Source organism: Oncorhynchus mykiss, unplaced genomic scaffold (assembly GCF_013265735.2).
Source record: "Oncorhynchus mykiss isolate Arlee unplaced genomic scaffold, USDA_OmykA_1.1 un_scaffold_578, whole genome shotgun sequence".
Lineage (NCBI taxonomy): Eukaryota > Metazoa > Chordata > Actinopteri > Salmoniformes > Salmonidae > Oncorhynchus > Oncorhynchus mykiss.
The window spans coordinates 53,436-71,229 of NW_023494025.1; the positions used below are offsets into that span (position 1 = coordinate 53,436).

Below are 17,794 nucleotides of genomic sequence, written 5' to 3' on the forward strand. Positions count from 1 at the left end.
CTACATTTTTGTTTGTTTTACCTTGGATTATATTGCCATTTCTTTGGATATATCCATTACAATGACCCTGATAAATGAATTTGCCTGGCTCAGAGAAGCTGTCAGTCTGGTCACATTCATACAGATCGCATGGTGGAGGTCCCCAAAAAAACGGCAACATTGATCCACAGGTCGGAGAGGTAGACAGCAAGGTTTAGACAAAGCTCAACTGTTTCAAACCAAATGCTAGCCTCTGGGCATTGGGAAATATTGAATATTACAAAATGTTTCGGCCAGGTTTCAAACCGGGGACCTTTCACGTGTGAGGCAAACGTGATTACCACTACACTACGGAAACCAAATTATTGGAAAACTAAGGGTGTGACTGACTTTCGCGTGTGAGGCGAACGTGATAACTAATACACTACTGAAACTAAAGTCTGAATAGCAAATACAGAGAAGTGCAAAGGACCAATCTGTTAAAATGTGTTTCCGCCCGGTCTCGAACCGGGGACCTTTCGCGTGTTAGGCGAACGTGATAACCACTACACTACAGAAACCCAATGAGTGGCGTACTAAGGGTGTGGCTGACTTGGGCTGGGTGGGACATTTATCGCTCTCAGAATCTAATGAAATCAGAAATTACTTAGTCAATTAATTAAACAATAAGGCTTGAGAAGCCGGGAATTATTGTGTGCAGCGGCTCTTGGACGAGGCTTGGTGGTTCAAAACTTCTTCCATTTAAGAGTGATGGAAGCCACTGTGTTCTTGGGTACCTTCAATGCTGCAGAAATGACCAATCATTTGAATTTACCACAGGTGGACTCCAATCAAGTTGAAGAAACATCTCAAGGATGATCAATGGAAACAGGATGGACCTGAGCTCAATTTCCAGTCTCATAGCAAAGGGTCTGAAAATGTATGTAAATAAGGTATTTTTAAAATATTTTTTTCATTAATAAAAACTATATGCTATCGCTTTGTCATTATGTGGTATTGTGTGTAGATAGATTTTATTTTATTTCATCCATTTTAGTATAAGGCTGTAACGTAACAAAATGTGGAAAAAAGTAAGGGGTCTGAAAACTTTCCGAATGCACTGTACCTATGCAGGCTAGCTTCTTTTCCTTTGCTAGCCAGCCAACTAAATCTATCACACAATCACATCAAGCAGCTGAAATGACAGAAAACGATCTACATTTTTGTTTGTTTTACCTTGGATTATATTGCCATTTCTTTGGATATATCCATTACAATGACCCTGATAAATGAATTTGCCTGGCTCAGAGAAGCTGTCAGTCTGGTCACATTCATACAGATCGCATGGTGGAGGTCCCCAAAAAACGGCAACATTGATCCACAGGTCAGAGAGGTAGACAGCAAGGTTTAGACAAACCTCAACTGTTTCAAACCAAATGCTAGCCTCTGGGCATTGGGAAATATTGAATATGACAAGATGTTTCCGCCCGGTTTCGAACCGGGGACCTTTCGCGTGTGAGGCAAACGTGATAACCACTACACTGGTTCAAAACTTCTTCCATTTAAGAGTGATGGAAGCCACTGTGTTCTTGGGTACCTTCAATGCTGCAGAAATGACCAATCATTTGAATTTACCACAGGTGGACTCCAATCAAGTTGAAGAAACATCTCAAGGATGATCAATGGAAACAGGATGGACCTGAGCTCAATTTCCAGCCTCATAGCAAAGGGTCTGAAAACTTACGTAAATAAGGTATTTTTAAAATATTTAATGTGTATTATGGCTCTTTCTGTGGAACTCAATTTGGGATATTATGTGAGGTAGACATGAAAAGCCGGGAATTATCGTGTGCAGCCGGAACTTGGAAGAGGCTTGGTGGTTCCAAACTTCTTCCATTTAAGAGTGATGGAAGCCACTGTGTTCTTGGGTGCCTTCAATGCTGCAGAAATGACTAATCATTTGAATTTACCACAGGTGGACTCCAATCAAGTTGAAGAAACATCTCAAGGATGATCAATGGAAACAGGATGGACCTGAGCTCAATTTCCAGCCTCATAGCAAAGGGTCTGAAAACGTACGTAAATAAGGTATTTTTAAAATATTTAATGGGTATTATGGCTCTTTCTGTGGTACTCAATTTGGGATATTATGTGAGGTAGACATGAGAAGCCGGTAATTATTGTGTGCAGCCGGAACATGGAAGAGGCTTGGTGGTTCCAAACTTCTTCTATTTAAGAGTGATGGAAGCCACTGTGTTCTTGGGTACCTTCAATGCTGCAGAAATGACCAATAATTTGAATTTACCACAGGTGGACTCCAATCAAGTTGAAGAAACATCTCAAGGATGATCAATGGAAACAGGATGGACCTGAGCTCAATTTCCAGCCTCATAGCAAAGGGTCTGAAAATGTATGTAAATAAGGTATTTTTAAAATATTTTTTCATTAATAAAAACTATATGCTATCGCTTTGTCATTATGTGGTATTGTGTGTAGATAGATTTTATTTTATTTCATCCATTTTAGTATAAGGCTGTAACGAAACAAAATGTGGAAAAAAGTAAGGGGTCTGAAAACTTTCCCAATGCACTGTACCTATGCAGGCTAGCTTCTTTTCCTTTGCTAGCCAGCCAACTAAATCTATCACACAATCACATCAAGCAGCTGAAATGACAGAAAACGATCTACATTTTTGTTTGTTTTACCTTGGATTATATTGCCATTTCTTTGGATATATCCATTACAATGACCCTGATAAATGAATTTGCCTGGCTCAGAGAAGCTGTCAGTCTGGTCACATTCATACAGATCGCATGGTGGAGGTCCCCAAAAAAACGGCAACATTGATCCACAGGTCGGAGAGGTAGACAGCAAGGTTTAGACAAAGCTCAACTGTTTCAAACCAAATGCTAGCCTCTGGGCATTGGGAAATATTGAATATTACAAAATGTTTCGGCCAGGTTTCAAACCGGGGACCTTTCACGTGTGAGGCAAACGTGATAACCACTACACTACGGAAACCAAATTATTGGAAAACTAAGGGTGTGACTGACTTTCGCGTGTGAGGCGAACGTGATAACTAATACACTACTGAAACTAAAGTCTGAATAGCAAATACTGAGAAGTGCAAAGGACCAATCTGTTAAAATGTGTTTCCGCCCGGTCTTGAACCGGGGACCTTTCGCGTGTTAGGCGAACGTGATAACCACTACACTACAGAAACCCAATGAGTGGCGTACTAAGGGTGTGGCTGACTTGGGCTGGGTGGGACATTTATCGCTCTCAGAACCTAATGAAATCAGAAATTACTTAGTCAATTAATTAAACAATAAGGCTTGAGAAGCCGGGAATTATTGTGAGCAGCGGCTCTTGGACGAGGCTTGGTGGTTCAAAACTTCTTCCATTTAAGAGTGATGGAAGCCACTGTGTTCTTGGGTACCTTCAATGCTGCAGAAATGACCAATCATTTGAATTTACCACAGGTGGACTCCAATCAAGTTGAAGAAACATCTCAAGGATGATCAATGGAAACAGGATGGACCTGAGCTCAATTTCCAGTCTCATAGCAAAGGGTCTGAAAATGTATGTAAATAAGGTATTTTTAAAATATTTTTTTCATTAATAAAAACTATATGCTATCGCTTTGTCATTATGTGGTATTGTGTGTAGATAGATTTTATTTTATTTCATCCATTTTAGTATAAGGCTGTAACGTAACAAAATGTGGAAAAAAGTAAGGGGTCTGAAAACTTTCCGAATGCACTGTACCTATGCAGGCTAGCTTCTTTTCCTTTGCTAGCCAGCCAACTAAATCTATCACACAATCACATCAAGCAGCTGAAATGACAGAAAACGATCTACATTTTTGTTTGTTTTACCTTGGATTATATTGCCATTTCTTTGGATATATCCATTACAATGACCCTGATAAATGAATTTGCCTGGCTCAGAGAAGCTGTCAGTCTGGTCACATTCATACAGATCGCATGGTGGAGGTCCCCAAAAAACGGCAACATTGATCCACAGGTCGGAGAGGTAGACAGCAAGGTTTAGACAAACCTCAACTGTTTCAAACCAAATGCTAGCCTCTGGGCATTGGGAAATATTGAATATTACAAGATGTTTCCGCCCGGTTTCGAACCGGGGACCTTTCGCGTGTGAGGCAAACGTGATAACCACTACACTGGTTCAAAACTTCTTCCATTTAAGAGTGATGGAAGCCACTGTGTTCTTGGGTACCTTCAATGCTGCAGAAATGACCAATCATTTGAATTTACCACAGGTGGACTCCAATCAAGTTGAAGAAACATCTCAAGGATGATCAATGGAAACAGGATGGACCTGAGCTCAATTTCCAGCCTCATAGCAAAGGGTCTGAAAACTTACGTAAATAAGGTATTTTTAAAATATTTAATGTGTATTATGGCTCTTTCTGTGGAACTCAATTTGGGATATTATGTGAGGTAGACATGAAAAGCCGGGAATTATCGTGTGCAGCCGGAACTTGGAAGAGGCTTGGTGGTTCCAAACTTCTTCCATTTAAGAGTGATGGAAGCCACTGTGTTCTTGGGTGCCTTCAATGCTGCAGAAATGACTAATCATTTGAATTTACCACAGGTGGACTCCAATCAAGTTGAAGAAACATCTCAAGGATGATCAATGGAAACAGGATGGACCTGAGCTCAATTTCCAGCCTCATAGCAAAGGGTCTGAAAACGTACGTAAATAAGGTATTTTTAAAATATTTAATGGGTATTATGGCTCTTTCTGTGGTACTCAATTTGGGATATTATGTGAGGTAGACATGAGAAGCCGGTAATTATTGTGTGCAGCCGGAACATGGAAGAGGCTTGGTGGTTCCAAACTTCTTCTATTTAAGAGTGATGGAAGCCACTGTGTTCTTGGGTACCTTCAATGCTGCAGAAATGACCAATCATTTGAATTTACCACAGGTGGACTCCAATCAAGTTGAAGAAACATCTCAAGGATGATCAATGGAAACAGGATGGACCTGAGCTCAATTTCCAGCCTCATAGCAAAGGGTCTGAAAATGTATGTAAATAAGGTATTTTTAAAATATTTTTTCATTAATAAAAACTACATGTTATCGCTTTGTCATTATGTGGTATTGTGTGTAGATAGATTTTATTTTATTTCATCCATTTTAGTATAAGGCTGTAACGAAACAAAATGTGGAAAAAAGTAAGGGGTCTGAAAACTTTCCCAATGCACTGTACCTATGCAGGCTAGCTTCTTTTCCTTTGCTAGCCAGCCAACTAAATCTATCACACAATCACATCAAGCAGCTGAAATGACAGAAAACGATCTACATTTTTGTTTGTTTTACCTTGGATTATATTGCCATTTCTTTGGATATATCCATTACAATGACCCTGATAAATGAATTTGCCTGGCTCAGAGAAGCTGTCAGTCTGGTCACATTCATACAGATCGCATGGTGGAGGTCCCCAAAAAAACGGCAACATTGATCCACAGGTCGGAGAGGTAGACAGCAAGGTTTAGACAAAGCTCAACTGTTTCAAACCAAATGCTAGCCTCTGGGCATTGGGAAATATTGAATATTACAAAATGTTTCGGCCAGGTTTCAAACCGGGGACCTTTCACGTGTGAGGCAAACGTGATAACCACTACACTACGGAAACCAAATTATTGGAAAACTAAGGGTGTGACTGACTTTCGCGTGTGAGGCGAACGTGATAACTAATACACTACTGAAACTAAAGTCTGAATAGCAAATACTGAGAAGTGCAAAGGACCAATCTGTTAAAATGTGTTTCCGCCAGGTCTCGAACCGGGGACCTTTCGCGTGTTAGGCGAACGTGATAACCACTACACTACAGAAACCCAATGAGTGGCGTACTAAGGGTGTGGCTGACTTGGGCTGGGTGGGACATTTATCGCTCTCAGAACCTAATGAAATCAGAAATTACTTAGTCAATTAATTAAACAATAAGGCTTGAGAAGCCGGGAATTATTGTGTGCAGCGGCTCTTGGACGAGGCTTGGTGGTTCAAAACTTCTTCCATTTAAGAGTGATGGAAGCCACTGTGTTCTTGGGTACCTTCAATGCTGCAGAAATGACCAATCATTTGAATTTACCACAGGTGGACTCCAATCAAGTTGAAGAAACATCTCAAGGATGATCAATGGAAACAGGATGGACCTGAGCTCAATTTCCAGTCTCATAGCAAAGGGTCTGAAAATGTATGTAAATAAGGTATTTTTAAAATATTTTTTTCATTAATAAAAACTATATGCTATCGCTTTGTCATTATGTGGTATTGTGTGTAGATAGATTTTATTTTATTTCATCCATTTTAGTATAAGGCTGTAACGTAACAAAATGTGGAAAAAAGTAAGGGGTCTGAAAACTTTCCGAATGCACTGTACCTATGCAGGCTAGCTTCTTTTCCTTTGCTAGCCAGCCAACTAAATCTATCACACAATCACATCAAGCAGCTGAAATGACAGAAAACGATCTACATTTTTGTTTGTTTTACCTTGGATTATATTGCCATTTCTTTGGATATATCCATTACAATGACCCTGATAAATGAATTTGCCTGGCTCAGAGAAGCTGTCAGTCTGGTCACATTCATACAGATCGCATGGTGGAGGTCCCCAAAAAACGGCAACATTGATCCACAGGTCGGAGAGGTAGACAGCAAGGTTTAGACAAACCTCAACTGTTTCAAACCAAATGCTAGCCTCTGGGCATTGGGAAATATTGAATATTACAAGATGTTTACGCCCGGTTTCGAACCGGGGACCTTTCGCGTGTGAGGCAAACGTGATAACCACTACACTGGTTCAAAACTTCTTCCATTTAAGAGTGATGGAAGCCACTGTGTTCTTGGGTACCTTCAATGCTGCAGAAATGACCAATCATTTGAATTTACCACAGGTGGACTCCAATCAAGTTGAAGAAACATCTCAAGGATGATCAATGGAAACAGGATGGACCTGAGCTCAATTTCCAGCCTCATAGCAAAGGGTCTGAAAACTTACGTAAATAAGGTATTTTTAAAATATTTAATGTGTATTATGGCTCTTTCTGTGGAACTCAATTTGGGATATTATGTGAGGTAGACATGAAAAGCCGGGAATTATCGTGTGCAGCCGGAACTTGGAAGAGGCTTGGTGGTTCCAAACTTCTTCCATTTAAGAGTGATGGAAGCCACTGTGTTCTTGGGTGCCTTCAATGCTGCAGAAATGACTAATCATTTGAATTTACCACAGGTGGACTCCAATCAAGTTGAAGAAACACCTCAAGGATGATCAATGGAAACAGGATGGACCTGAGCTCAATTTCCAGCCTCATAGCAAAGGGTCTGAAAACGTACGTAAATAAGGTATTTTTAAAATATTTAATGGGTATTATGGCTCTTTCTGTGGTACTCAATTTGGGATATTATGTGAGGTAGACATGAGAAGCCGGTAATTATTGTGTGCAGCCGGAACATGGAAGAGGCTTGGTGGTTCCAAACTTCTTCTATTTAAGAGTGATGGAAGCCACTGTGTTCTTGGGTACCTTCAATGCTGCAGAAATGACCAATCATTTGAATTTACCACAGGTGGACTCCAATCAAGTTGAAGAAACATCTCAAGGATGATCAATGGAAACAGGATGGACCTGAGCTCAATTTCCAGCCTCATAGCAAAGGGTCTGAAAATGTATGTAAATAAGGTATTTTTAAAATATTTTTTCATTAATAAAAACTACATGTTATCGCTTTGTCATTATGTGGTATTGTGTGTAGATAGATTTTATTTTATTTCATCCATTTTAGTATAAGGCTGTAACGAAACAAAATGTGGAAAAAAGTAAGGGGTCTGAAAACTTTCCCAATGCACTGTACCTATGCAGGCTAGCTTCTTTTCCTTTGCTAGCCAGCCAACTAAATCTATCACACAATCACATCAAGCAGCTGAAATGACAGAAAACGATCTACATTTTTGTTTGTTTTACCTTGGATTATATTGCCATTTCTTTGGATATATCCATTACAATGACCCTGATAAATGAATTTGCCTGGCTCAGAGAAGCTGTCAGTCTGGTCACATTCATACAGATCGCATGGTGGAGGTCCCCAAAAAAACGGCAACATTGATCCACAGGTCGGAGAGGTAGACAGCAAGGTTTAGACAAAGCTCAACTGTTTCAAACCAAATGCTAGCCTCTGGGCATTGGGAAATATTGAATATTACAAAATGTTTCGGCCAGGTTTCAAACCGGGGACCTTTCACGTGTGAGGCAAACGTGATAACCACTACACTACGGAAACCAAATTATTGGAAAACTAAGGGTGTGACTGACTTTCGCGTGTGAGGCGAACGTGATAACTAATACACTACTGAAACTAAAGTCTGAATAGCAAATACTGAGAAGTGCAAAGGACCAATCTGTTAAAATGTGTTTCCGCCAGGTCTCGAACCGGGGACCTTTCGCGTGTTAGGCGAACGTGATAACCACTACACTACAGAAACCCAATGAGTGGCGTACTAAGGGTGTGGCTGACTTGGGCTGGGTGGGACATTTATCGCTCTCAGAACCTAATGAAATCAGAAATTACTTAGTCAATTAATTAAACAATAAGGCTTGAGAAGCCGGGAATTATTGTGTGCAGCGGCTCTTGGACGAGGCTTGGTGGTTCAAAACTTCTTCCATTTAAGAGTGATGGAAGCCACTGTGTTCTTGGGTACCTTCAATGCTGCAGAAATGACCAATCATTTGAATTTACCACAGGTGGACTCCAATCAAGTTGAAGAAACATCTCAAGGATGATCAATGGAAACAGGATGGACCTGAGCTCAATTTCCAGTCTCATAGCAAAGGGTCTGAAAATGTATGTAAATAAGGTATTTTTAAAATATTTTTTTCATTAATAAAAACTATATGCTATCGCTTTGTCATTATGTGGTATTGTGTGTAGATAGATTTTATTTTATTTCATCCATTTTAGTATAAGGCTGTAACGTAACAAAATGTGGAAAAAAGTAAGGGGTCTGAAAACTTTCCGAATGCACTGTACCTATGCAGGCTAGCTTCTTTTCCTTTGCTAGCCAGCCAACTAAATCTATCACACAATCACATCAAGCAGCTGAAATGACAGAAAACGATCTACATTTTTGTTTGTTTTACCTTGGATTATATTGCCATTTCTTTGGATATATCCATTACAATGACCCTGATAAATGAATTTGCCTGGCTCAGAGAAGCTGTCAGTCTGGTCACATTCATACAGATCGCATGGTGGAGGTCCCCAAAAAACGGCAACATTGATCCACAGGTCGGAGAGGTAGACAGCAAGGTTTAGACAAACCTCAACTGTTTCAAACCAAATGCTAGCCTCTGGGCATTGGGAAATATTGAATATTACAAGATGTTTACGCCCGGTTTCGAACCGGGGACCTTTCGCGTGTGAGGCAAACGTGATAACCACTACACTGGTTCAAAACTTCTTCCATTTAAGAGTGATGGAAGCCACTGTGTTCTTGGGTACCTTCAATGCTGCAGAAATGACCAATCATTTGAATTTACCACAGGTGGACTCCAATCAAGTTGAAGAAACGTCTCAAGGATGATCAATGGAAACAGGATGGACCTGAGCTCAATTTCCAGCCTAGTAGCAAAGGGTCTGAAAACGTACGTAAATAAGGTATTTTTAAAATATTTAATGGGTATTATGGCTCTTTCTGTGGTACTCAATTTGGGATATTATGTGAGGTAGACATGAGAAGCCGGGAATTATCGTGTGCAGCTGGAACTTGGAAGAGGCTTGGTGGTTCCAAACTTCTTCTATTTAAGAGTGATGGAAGCCACTGTGTTCTTGGGTACCTTCAATGCTGCAGAAATGACCAATCATTTGAATTTACCACAGGTGGACTCCAATCAAGTTGAAGAAACGTCTCAAGGATGATCAATGGAAACAGGATGGACCTGAGCTCAATTTCCAGCCTCATAGCAAAGGGTCTGAAAATGTATGTAAATAAGGTATTTTTAAAATATTTTTTTCATTAATAAAATCTATGTGTTATCGCTTTGTCATTATGTGGTATTGTGTGTAGATAGATTTTATTTTATTTCATCCATTTTAGTATAAGGCTGTAACGTAACAAAATGTGGAAAAAAGTAAGGGGTCTGAAAACTTTCCGAATGCACTGTACCTATGCAGGCTAGCTTCTTTTCCTTTGCTAGCCAGCCAACTAAATCTATCACACAATCACATCAAGCAGCTGAAATGACAGAAAACGATCTACATTTTTGTTTGTTTTACCTTGGATTATATTGCCATTTCTTTGGATATATCCATTACAATGACCCTGATAAATGAATTTGCCTGGCTCAGAGAAGCTGTCAGTCTGGTCACATTCATACAGATCGCATGGTGGAGGTCCCCAAAAAAACGGCAACATTGATCCACAGGTTGGAGAGGTAGACAGCAAGGTTTAAACAAACCTCAACTGTTTCAAACCAAATGCTAGCCTCTGGGCATTGGGAAATACTGAATATTACAAAATGTTTCCGCCTGGTTTCGAACTGGGGACCTTTCGCATGTGAGGCGAACGTGATAACCACTACACTACGGAAACTGAATGATTGGAAAACTAAGGGTGTGACTGACTTTCGCGTGTGAGGCGAACGTGATAACCAATACACTACTGAAACTAAAGTCTGAATAGCAAATACTGAGAAGTGCGAAGGACCAATTTGTTAAAATGTGTTTCCGCCCGGTCTCGAACCGGGGACCTTTCACGTGTTAGGCGAACGTGTTAACCACTACACTACAGAAACCCAATGAGTGGCGTACTAAGGGTGTGGCTGACTTTGGCTGGGTGGGACATTTATCGCTCTCAGAACCTAATGAAATCAGAAATTACTTAGTCAATTAATTAAACAATAAGGCTTGAGAAGCCGGGAATTATTGTGTGCAGCGGCTCTTGGAAGAGGCTTGGTGGTTCAAAACTTCTTCCATTTAAGAGTGATGGAAGCCACTGTGTTCTTGGGTACCTTCAATGCTGCAGAAATGACCAATCATTTGAATTTACCACAGGTGGACTCCAATCAAGTTGAAGAAACATCTCAAGGATGATCAATGGAAACAGGATGGACCTGAGCTCAATTTCCAGCCTCATAGCAAAGGGTCTGAAAACGTACGTAAATAAGGTATTTTTAAAATATTTAATGGGTATTATGGCTCTTTCTGTGGTACTCAATTTGGGATATTATGTGAGGTAGACATGAGAAGCCGGGAATTATCGTGTGCAGCTGGAACTTGGAAGAGGCTTGGTGGTTCCAAACTTCTTCTATTTAAGAGTGATGGAAGCCACTGTGTTCTTGGGTACCTTCAATGCTGCAGAAATGACCAATCATTTGAATTTACCACAGGTGGACTCCAATCAAGTTGAAGAAACATCTCAAGGATGATCAATGGAAACAGGATGGACCTGAGCTCAATTTCCAGCCTCATAGCAAAGGGTCTGAAAACGTACGTAAATAAGGTATTTTTAAAATATTTAATGGGTATTATGGCTCTTTCTGTGGTACTCAATTTGGGATATTATGTGAGGTAGACATGAGAAGCCGGGAATTATTGTGTGCAGCCGGAACTTGGAAGAGGCTTGGTGGTTCCAAACTTCTTCTATTTAAGAGTGATGGAAGCCACTGTGTTCTTGGGTACCTTCAATGCTGCAGAAATGACCAATCATTTGAATTTACCACAGGTGGACTCCAATCAAGTTGAAGAAACATCTCAAGGATGATCAATGGAAACAGGATGGACCTGAGCTCAATTTCCAGCCTCATAGCAAAGGGTCTGAAAACTTACGTAAATAAGGTATTTTTAAAATATTTAATGGGTATTATGGCTCTTTCTGTGGTACTCAATTTGGGATATTATGTGAGGTAGACATGAGAAGCCGGGAATTATCGTGTGCAGCTGGAACTTGGAAGAGGCTTGGTGGTTCCAAACTTCTTCTATTTAAGAGTGATGGAAGCCACTGTGTTCTTGGGTACCTTCAATGCTGCAGAAATGACCAATCATTTGAATTTACCACAGGTGGACTCCAATCAAGTTGAAGAAACATCTCAAGGATGATCAATGGAAACAGGATGGACCTGAGCTCAATTTCCAGTCTCATAGCAAAGGGTCTGAAAATGTATGTAAATAAGGTATTTTTAAAATATTTTTTTCATTAATAAAAACTATATGCTATCGCTTTGTCATTATGTGGTATTGTGTGTAGATAGATTTTATTTTATTTCATCCATTTTAGTATAAGGCTGTAACGTAACAAAATGTGGAAAAAAGTAAGGGGTCTGAAAACTTTCCGAATGCACTGTACCTATGCAGGCTAGCTTCTTTTCCTTTGCTAGCCAGCCAACTAAATCTATCACACAATCACATCAAGCAGCTGAAATGACAGAAAACGATCTACATTTTTGTTTGTTTTACCTTGGATTATATTGCCATTTCTTTGGATATATCCATTACAATGACCCTGATAAATGAATTTGCCTGGCTCAGAGAAGCTGTCAGTCTGGTCACATTCATACAGATCGCATGGTGGAGGTCCCCAAAAAAACGGCAACATTGATCCACAGGTCGGAGAGGTAGACAGCAAGGTTTAGACAAACCTCAACTGTTTCAAACCAAATGCTAGCCTCTGGGCATTGGGAAATATTGAATATTACCAAATGTTTCCGCCCGGTTTCGAACCGGGGACCTTTCGCGTGTGAGGCGAACATGATAACCACTACACTACGGAAACCAAATGATTGGAAAACTAAGGGTGTGACTGACTTTGTGAGGCGAACGTGATAACCAATACACTACTGAAACTAAAGTCTGAATAGCAAATACTGAGAAGTGCGAAGGACCAATCTGTTAAAATGTGTTTCCGCCCGGTCTCGAACCGGGGACCTTTCGCGTGTTAGCCGAACGTGATAACCAGTACACTACGGAAACCCAATGAGTAGAATACTACGGGTGTGGCTGACTTTGGCTGGGTGGGACATTTATCGCTCTCAGAACCTAATGAAATCAGAAATTACTTAGTCAATTAATTAAACAATAAGGCTTGAGAAGCCGGGAATTATCGTGTGCAGCGGCTCTTGGAAGAGGCTTGGTGGTTCAAAACTTCTTCCATTTAAGAGTGATGGAAGCCACTGTGTTCTTGGGTACCTTCAATGCTGCAGAAATGACCAATCATTTGAATTTACCACAGGTGGACTCCAATAAAGTTGAAGAAACATCTCAAGGATGATCAATGGAAACAGGATGGACCTGAGCTCAATTTCCAGCCTCATAGCAAAGGGTCTGAAAACTTACGTAAATAAGGTATTTTTAAAATATTTAATGGGTATTATGGCTCTTTCTGTGGTACTCAATTTGGGATATTATGTGAGGTAGACATGAGAAGCCGGGAATTATCGTGTGCAGCTGGAACTTGGAAGAGGCTTGGTGGTTCCAAACTTCTTCTATTTAAGAGTGATGGAAGCCACTGTGTTCTTGGGTACCTTCAATGCTGCAGAAATGACCAATCATTTGAATTTACCACAGGTGGACTCCAATCAAGTTGAAGAAACATCTCAAGGATGATCAATGGAAACAGGATGGACCTGAGCTCAATTTCCAGTCTCATAGCAAAGGGTCTGAAAATGTATGTAAATAAGGTATTTTTAAAATATTTTTTTCATTAATAAAAACTATATGCTATCGCTTTGTCATTATGTGGTATTGTGTGTAGATAGATTTTATTTTATTTCATCCATTTTAGTATAAGGCTGTAACGTAACAAAATGTGGAAAAAAGTAAGGGGTCTGAAAACTTTCCGAATGCACTGTACCTATGCAGGCTAGCTTCTTTTCCTTTGCTAGCCAGCCAACTAAATCTATCACACAATCACATCAAGCAGCTGAAATGACAGAAAACGATCTACATTTTTGTTTGTTTTACCTTGGATTATATTGCCATTTCTTTGGATATATCCATTACAATGACCCTGATAAATGAATTTGCCTGGCTCAGAGAAGCTGTCAGTCTGGTCACATTCATACAGATCGCATGGTGGAGGTCCCCAAAAAAACGGCAACATTGATCCACAGGTCGGAGAGGTAGACAGCAAGGTTTAGACAAACCTCAACTGTTTCAAACCAAATGCTAGCCTCTGGGCATTGGGAAATATTGAATATTACCAAATGTTTCCGCCCGGTTTCGAACCGGGGACCTTTCGCGTGTGAGGCGAACATGATAACCACTACACTACGGAAACCAAATGATTGGAAAACTAAGGGTGTGACTGACTTTGTGAGGCGAACGTGATAACCAATACACTACTGAAACTAAAGTCTGAATAGCAAATACTGAGAAGTGCGAAGGACCAATCTGTTAAAATGTGTTTCCGCCCGGTCTCGAACTGGGGACCTTTCGCGTGTTAGCCGAACGTGATAACCAGTACACTACGGAAACCCAATGAGTAGAATACTACGGGTGTGGCTGACTTTGGCTGGGTGGGACATTTATCGCTCTCAGAACCTAATGAAATCAGAAATTACTTAGTCAATTAATTAAACAATAAGGCTTGAGAAGCCGGGAATTATCGTGTGCAGCGGCTCTTGGAAGAGGCTTGGTGGTTCAAAACTTCTTCCATTTAAGAGTGATGGAAGCCACTGTGTTCTTGGGTACCTTCAATGCTGCAGAAATGACCAATCATTTGAATTTACCACAGGTGGACTCCAATCAAGTTGAAGAAACATCTCAAGGATGATCAATGGAAACAGGATGGACCTGAGCTCAATTTCCAGTCTCATAGCAAAGGGTCTGAAAATGTATGTAAATAAGGTATTTTTAAAATATTTTTTTCATTAATAAAAACTATATGCTATCGCTTTGTCATTATGTGGTATTGTGTGTAGATAGATTTTATTTTATTTCATCCATTTTAGTATAAGGCTGTAACGTAACAAAATGTGGAAAAAAGTAAGGGGTCTGAAAACTTTCCGAATGCACTGTACCTATGCAGGCTAGCTTCTTTTCCTTTGCTAGCCAGCCAACTAAATCTATCACACAATCACATCAAGCAGCTGAAATGACAGAAAACGATCTACATTTTTGTTTGTTTTACCTTGGATTATATTGCCATTTCTTTGGATATATCCATTACAATGACCCTGATAAATGAATTTGCCTGGCTCAGAGAAGCTGTCAGTCTGGTCACATTCATACAGATCGCATGGTGGAGGTCCCCAAAAAAACGGCAACATTGATCCACAGGTCGGAGAGGTAGACAGCAAGGTTTAGACAAACCTCAACTGTTTCAAACCAAATGCTAGCCTCTGGGCATTGGGAAATATTGAATATTACCAAATGTTTCCGCCCGGTTTCGAACCGGGGACCTTTCGCGTGTTAGGCGAACGTGATAACCACTACACTACGGAAACCCAATGAGTGGAGTACTAAGGGTGTGGCTGACTTTGGCTGGGTGGGACATTTATCGCTCTCAGAACCTAATGAAATCAGAAATTACTTAGTCAATTAATTAAACAATAAGGCTTGAGAAGCCGGGAATTATTGTGTGCAGCGGCTCTTGGAAGAGGCTTGGTGGTTCAAAACTTCTTCCATTTAAGAGTGATGGAAGCCACTGTGTTCTTGGGTACCTTCAATGCTGCAGAAATGACCAATCATTTGAATTTACCACAGGTGGACTCCAATCAAGTTGAAGAAACATCTCAAGGATGATCAATGGAAACAGGATGGAACCGAGCTCAATTTCCAGACTCATAGCAAAGGGTCTGAAAACGTACGTAAATAAGGTATTTTTAAAATATTTAATGGGTATTATGGCTCTTTCTGTGGTACTCAATTTGGGATATTATGTGAGGTAGACATGAGAAGCCGGGAATTATCGTGTGCAGCTTGAACTTGGAAGAGGCTTGGTGGTTCCAAACTTCTTCTATTTAAGAGTGATGGAAGCCACTGTGTTCTTGGGTACCTTCAATGCTGCAGAAATGACCAATCATTTGAATTTAACACAGGTGGACTCCAATCAAGTTGAAGAAACATCTCAAGGATGATCAATGGAAACAGGATGGACCTGAGCTCAATTTCCAGCCTCATAGCAAAGGGTCTGAAAATGTATGTAAATAAGGTATTTTTAAAATATTTTTTTCATTAATAAAAACTATATGTTATCGCTTTGTCATTATGTGGTATTGTGTGTAGATAGATTTTATTTTATTTCATCCATTTTAGAATAAGGCTGTAACGTAACAAAATGTGGAAAAAAGTAAGGGGTCTGAAAACTTTCCGAATGCACTGTACTATGCAGGCTAGCTTCTTTTCCTTTGCTAGCCAGCCAACTAAATATATCACACAATCACATCAAGCAGCTGAAATGACAGAAAACGATCTACATTTTTGTTTGTTTTACCTTGGATTATATTGCCATTTCTTTGGATATATCCATTACAATGACCCTGATAAATGAATTTGCCTGGCTCAGAGAAGCTGTCAGTCTGGTCACATTCATACAGATCGCATGGTGGAGGTCCCCAAAAAAACGGCAACATTGATCCACAGGTCGGAGAGGTAGACAGCAAGGTTTAGACAAACCTCAACTGTTTCAAACCAAATGCTAGCCTCTGGGCATTGGGAAATATTGAATATTACAAAATGTTTCCGCCCGGTTTCGAACCGGGGACCTTTCGCGTGTGAGGCGAACGTGATAACCACTACACTACGGAAACCGAATGATTGGAAAACTAAGGGTGTGACTGACTTTCGCGTGTGAGGCGAACGTGATAACCAATACACTACTGAAACTAAAGTCTGAATAGCAAATACTGAGAAGTGCGAAGGACCAATTTGTTAAAATGTGTTTCCGCCCGGTCTCGAACCGGAGACCTTGCGAACGTGATAACATCTACACTACGGAAACCCAATGAGTGAAATACTAAGGGTGTGGCTGACTTTGGCTGGGTGGGACATTTATCGCTCTCAGAACCTAATGAAATCAGAAATTACTTAGTCAATTAATTAAACAATAAGGCTTGAGAAGCCGGGAATTATTGTGTGCAGCGGCTCTTGGAAGAGGCTTGGTGGTTCAAAACTTCTTCTATTTAAGAGTGATGGAAGCCACTGTGTTCTTGGGTACCTTCAATGCTGCAGAAATGACCAATCATTTGAATTTACCACAGGTGGACTCCAATCAAGTTGAAGAAACATCTCAAGGATGATCAATGGAAACAGGATGGACCTGAGCTCAATTTCCAGCCTCATAGCAAAGGGTCTGAAAACGTACGTAAATAAGGTATTTTTAAAATATTTAATGGGTATTATGGCTCTTTCTGTGGTACTCAATTTGGGATATTATGTGAGGTAGACATGAGAAGCCGGGAATTATCGTGTGCAGCCGGAACTTGGAAGAGGCTTGGTGGTTCCAAACTTCTTCTATTTAAGAGTAATGGAAGCCACTGTGTTCTTGGGTACCTTCAATGCTGCAGAAATGACCAATCATTTGAATTTACCACAGGTGGACTCCAATCAAGTTGAAGAAACATCTCAAGGATGATCAATGGAAACAGGATGGACCTGAGCTCAATTTCCAGCCTCATAGCAAAGGGTCTGAAAATGTATGTAAATAAGGTATTTTTAAAATATTTTTTTCATTAATAAAAACTATATGTTGTCATTATGTGGTATTGTGTGTAGATAGATTTTATTTTATTTCATCCATTTTAGTATAAGGCTGTAACGTAACAAAATGTGGAAAAAAGTAAGGGGTCTGAAAACTTTCCGAATGCACTGTACCTATGC

At 40.2% G+C, this 17,794-nt stretch overlaps 9 non-coding genes across 9 annotated transcripts; all 9 read right to left on the minus strand.

The window, feature by feature from the left end:
* Positions 1 to 466: 466 nt before the first annotated feature.
* On the minus strand, positions 467 to 539 carry trnav-aac. The gene has a single exon. It is a non-coding gene; the product is annotated as a tRNA-Val (tRNA).
* A 2,569-nt stretch (positions 540 to 3,108) lies between these two features.
* trnav-aac lies at positions 3,109 to 3,181 on the minus strand. Its single transcript has one exon. It is a non-coding gene; the product is annotated as a tRNA-Val (tRNA).
* A 2,569-nt stretch (positions 3,182 to 5,750) lies between these two features.
* On the minus strand, positions 5,751 to 5,823 carry trnav-aac. Its single transcript has one exon. It is a non-coding gene; the product is annotated as a tRNA-Val (tRNA).
* A 2,569-nt stretch (positions 5,824 to 8,392) lies between these two features.
* On the minus strand, positions 8,393 to 8,465 carry trnav-aac. The gene has a single exon. It is a non-coding gene; the product is annotated as a tRNA-Val (tRNA).
* A 2,235-nt stretch (positions 8,466 to 10,700) lies between these two features.
* Positions 10,701 to 10,773, minus strand: trnav-aac. The gene has a single exon. It is a non-coding gene; the product is annotated as a tRNA-Val (tRNA).
* A 1,903-nt stretch (positions 10,774 to 12,676) lies between these two features.
* Positions 12,677 to 12,749, minus strand: trnav-cac. The gene has a single exon. It is a non-coding gene; the product is annotated as a tRNA-Val (tRNA).
* Positions 12,750 to 14,179: 1,430 nt separating this feature from the next.
* Positions 14,180 to 14,252, minus strand: trnav-cac. The gene has a single exon. It is a non-coding gene; the product is annotated as a tRNA-Val (tRNA).
* Positions 14,253 to 15,347: 1,095 nt separating this feature from the next.
* On the minus strand, positions 15,348 to 15,420 carry trnav-aac. Its single transcript has one exon. It is a non-coding gene; the product is annotated as a tRNA-Val (tRNA).
* A 1,232-nt stretch (positions 15,421 to 16,652) lies between these two features.
* On the minus strand, positions 16,653 to 16,725 carry trnav-cac. The gene has a single exon. It is a non-coding gene; the product is annotated as a tRNA-Val (tRNA).
* Between the last annotated feature and the right edge of the window lie 1,069 nt (positions 16,726 to 17,794).